This window comes from Gymnoscopelus braueri (assembly GCF_963280865.1).
Source record: "Gymnoscopelus braueri genome assembly, chromosome: 15".
NCBI lineage: Eukaryota > Metazoa > Chordata > Actinopteri > Myctophiformes > Myctophidae > Gymnoscopelus > Gymnoscopelus braueri.
Window position 1 is genome coordinate 45,926,799 of NC_137620.1, and position 4,838 is coordinate 45,931,636.

General features: G+C 37.7%; 1 long non-coding RNA gene across 1 annotated transcript; it reads left to right on the forward strand.

Moving 5' to 3' along the window:
* The first annotated feature begins 1,031 nt into the window (after positions 1 to 1,031).
* LOC308102060 lies at positions 1,032 to 3,132 on the forward strand. Its single transcript, XR_013934612.1, has 3 exons — positions 1,032 to 1,104; positions 2,268 to 2,715; positions 2,980 to 3,132. It is a non-coding gene; the product is annotated as an uncharacterized lncRNA (long non-coding RNA).
* Positions 3,133 to 4,838: the final 1,706 nt, after the last annotated feature.

The following is a 4,838-nucleotide window of genomic DNA, read 5'->3' on the forward strand; positions in this document are numbered from 1 at the left end:
TATCTATCTATCTATCTATCTATCTATCTATCTATCTATCTATCTATCTATCTATCTATCTATCTATCTATCTATCTATCTATCTATCTATCTATCTATCTCAGATGTACTGCCACTACAATTATTTGAAAACTTTAGTAACTAGTTACTTTGTAGATTTTGATTATTATTACAAAACATACATTAGCCACTTCAGCTCTATATACATTTCGGCCATTTGAAAATTGCAGATACAAGCTCACTATGCGTCACGATGCGACACATTGTGAGCTTGTAGATCTGCTACTTTCATTTTTTTAAATACGTTTTATCCGCTTGAAACAAATGTGATGGGACTTTCTGCATAATGAGAATTTTCTACTTTTGGTACTTTAAGTACATTTTGATACCAATACTTTTGTACTTTTACTCAAGTAAATTTAGAATTCCAGACTTTTACTTGTAACAGAGTATTTCTATATTGCAGTATTGATACTTCTACTTAAGTATTAAAAAAAATAGTACTTTTTCCACCACTGTTCAGCATTCCCACTGGCTTTGTGTTGGGAGAGACACCATATGATATGGAAGCACATGTCATAACACTGAGTGACTGCTGGATGCAAGCTGTAGGTTTAAGGGAAATGCTGTTTTAGGGTTGTCAGTTCCAAACCCTGGTAGCTCAAACAGAGTCAATGACTAATGTGACCCCCCCCTGACCCCCCGGGGCCTTTGCCAGGGCTCTTGTAGTGCTGGTTGGAGAGTGGAGTCAGAGATAATCAGAGGAAGGGGAGACACCTGGGGCTGGTTGCACCAGAAGAACGTAAAGTCTACCCTCAGTTAGGGAGTAAAGTCCTTACTAGAGGCTTAGTAACTACTTGTTAGTTTGTAACTAGTGAGTTACTAAATTATGTTGCACCACGTCTGTTTATGGCATAACGTAACTAGTAGTGTGTAGACTGTCCTTAAAAGAATGTATAGTCGCATACAATGACGTCATAGCTCCCGGATCCAATGAAGACGAGCGGTTTCTACACTTAGGAAGTAAAACTCGTATCGTCTCTTGTCAACAACAAAGAAAGAACGGAGCGTCCCACCATCGCCAAATCTTCTTCAAAAGCAGCGGTATGTACCATTGATTAACTGACGTTGAATTATAGCACTTATGATAACGTTTTATACCGCAGCATTAAATTGAAACATGTATTTTAACTACTCGGCAGTCTGCACCACTAGGCTATGTGTATCTGCGTAAAATGGACTGAGTCTCAGTGTGCAAATAGCTTCCATGGACATAGCCCTTAACCTCTCCCTCCGCTGTGTTTCCACTTTACATGTTCCTTTCTGCACATTGTATCCAAAAAATAAAGCATTTCCGCCATTCTCTCAGATGTTTTAAGTTTTGACGCACCATAAAAGCTTTCCAAGAGGACCGAGGCAAATTAAATACTTTCTTCAACTTGTTGGAAAGCTTTTATGGTGCGTTAAAACTTAAAACATATGAGAGAATGGCGGAAATGCTTTACTTTTTGGATACGATGTGCAGAAAGGGGTAAGAAACATGTAAAGTGGAAAATGTGCGACAATGTCCTGCTCAAACGGCAGAGATAAACGAGGAACCTCATCTCGGAGCGGAGGGAGAGGTTCCGTCGGAGCTACCATGGACATACATGCGTATGTGCGCGCGCACACACACACACAGACACACACAGGGCATTCCACAAGTGGAAGTGTGGTGAGGACATTAATTGCGTTATTTTAAAGACCCTTTTAAATGTTGAGTTAGGTAATAGGCATACCTTTTATAGCAGGGGTCTTCAACAGGGTGTCCGGGACCCCTAGGGGGTCCTCAGAGCTACTATAGTGGGTCCACCAAATCTTTGTGATAAGATTTTTTTTTTTTTTTTACATTAACACTTGAACCCTAGCATCCCTATTCTGTGGAGAACATTAGCTGCAAAAGCTCTTGTGAGCTTGTAGATCTGCTATTTTCGGCAAAGAGGTTTGGTGGTGGGTGGGGGTGGGCGCAAATCAAGTATTGAAGTGGTTAAATGTTTGAAATGAACGAAAAAACATTAATTTACACAATGAAATCTCTGAAAAAGTTTAATCTGCAACAATTCTATACACTATGTAGGGGGGGTCCCTGCTTCACTCTCTCTGCTAAGGGGTCCTTGGGCTGAATAACGTTGAAGACCCCTGTTTTATAGAATTGAAGTACTTTGCTGGGTGTATTGAATCTAATCTAATCTAATAAACTTCTCATTAATATTTAATTTTCTCATCAGACCAAGATGGAAGAGAAAGAGAAGCGCAACAGAAAAAAGAACTTCAGTCATGATGAGATCATTATACTGCTCGAGGGTTACAAGGAGAACCAATCTGTTCTAGAAAGCAAATTTAACTCAACTGTTACAAATAGGAAAAAAAACGATGCATGGAACAAGATAGTAGATGCAGTAAATTCAAAGGGATATGAACAACGAGAGTTAAGAGAGATAAGAAAAAAATGGAGCGACCTCAAAACCCAAGCAATTGAAGACTATCCCAGGACAAAAACCTTCCCCACTGGTGGTGGTCCAAAACCGGAGCCAGGGCCATATTCCTCTATAATTATTGACATCATAGGAGAAGATTCTGCTTCTGTAATTGGGATTTCAGGAGGAGGTGTAGAAAGTGGGAAAAAGGCTGCTGCAACACCTAAACGGTCCAAACACACAGCTCCACCAACTGAAGGTAAACAGTTCATGACATGAAAGATAAAAGATCCAATTGAAATCTTATATTTAAATGAGCATTTTGTTACTAAAACTCCTTATAACCAAAACCCCAAAAGTTGACTATACCCCTACCCAGGGTAGAACAAAATGTGACATTGTTTTTTTCATATCTTTAAGATGTCCCCTTCATGAAATGGATTGTCACACTCTGCAGAAAAACTAACTGGTTCCAACATATTATGCTAATGCTTTTTTTATTCTTTTTTTTCTCTCCTCTTAGTTGCAACGGTTCCTGAAAGCCAGCAGAGTCTGCAGGCCACAGATGGGTTCTTAACTCCAGAAACAGCAATTGGGCTGTTTAGTTTGATCACTGGTGAAGAAATCCTAGAGCAAACACATAGGCAGGATTTCTCAGTCATTCCAAGTGTTTCTGATGCCACCCCAAGTAACTCTGTTGCCACCCCAAGTACCTCTGTTGTGACCCCAACTACCCCTGTTGTCACCCAAATGAGTACCTCTGTAAAAGGACAGCAAAAGAAAGCAGAAGACAGCAAAAGGAAGCAGAAGCGACAAAGTGAGGATAATGAAAATGTAGATGACTTGCGTCGCAAGCTTTTAAAGTTAGAATGCAGGAAGATAGAAGAAGAAACTTTGAAAATAGCAGCAGAGAGGGAAAAGCTGGCTTTAGAAAAAAAGAAACTAAACCTTGAAATCCTAAAATTACAAGAGGAGCTCAAGCCTCGTGGTTACTCTTTCTTCGAAGTTGAATTGTAACCTTGCCTACAGTACACACTGAACTAATCTTTATGTTCAGTGAGTGATGTCACTCAATTTGCTTAATCTTTATGTTCAGTGAGTGATGTCACTCAATTTGCTTAATTGGCTGTATGCCAGCACAATGAATTAATTCTTCATTGTTGGGATCAATAACAGTAGGCCTATACTAGGCCCAATTTGTTACAATGCAGTGAGACTACTGTCATTATTAATTCACTGACTAAGTTATACTTGAACATTTATTGTTTAGAAGATGTTATTTATTTATCAGAGGTTGCTATTTATTGCAAAGAATGTTTAACATATTTACAGGTATGATGATTGTACATTGTTTGTATTTAGATATATGTACAGTATATTGATCATATTAAATGATTTATACATTTGTGAATTATTGACATCAATATGAATATATTTTACTGACCAAATGTTCTTTAAATGTATATCTCATTGCCCTTAAAATGTTTGGGATGAAGTATTTTTCTTTTAAATTCAGTCTTAACAAATCATTTGGAACAGATAACTTTAAACAGAGTTGTAAATATATATATATATATATAAGGGATAGATCACATGGGAGACATGAAAGATGTCTCTACACCACTCTGGTGCATTGTCCAATAACCCAAAACGAGGAGGCTTGCACTAAGAAATAAAAGTCAATTGTTTGCCATCCCTCAGGAAAAGGTGACAGACATTTTATCTATCCAGTGATACTGATGGAGGTTGGAGTTATAGATGCGTTTACATGAAATTATTCTGGGTAATATATTGCCTAACTATAGCACCCTCTTGCATGCGAGCATCAAAATCAGGTTCATCTTGTGGGACTTCATCATCAATATCCTCTTCATCGTCATCAAGAGGCATCTTCCACAACCTTGCCATGTTGTGCAGCACAATGCATGCAGCAGCGACAACTGCTGCTCTGTCAGGATCCATTGCAATCCCTATGGTAAAATACAGTGGTGGAAAGTAACTAAGTACATTTACTATGGTACAATTTTTTGGTACTTTTACTTTACTAAAGTATGTCCAATTTGGCAATTTTCAATACTTTATACTTCTACTCCACTACATCTCAGAGACAAATATTGCACTTTTACTCCACTACAATTATTTAAAAACTTTAGTTACTTTGTAGATATTGATTATTATTAAAAAAAACATACATTAACCACAGAAAATAGCCGATCTACAAGCTCACAATGCGTTAAGAGGCAGTGTTCTGCATAATGTGTACTTTCTACTTTTGGTACTTTAAGTACATTTTAATGCCAATACTTTGGTACTTTTATTGAAGTATTTTGAATCCCGAACTTTTACTTATGTATATATATATTCTATATTACAGTATTGATA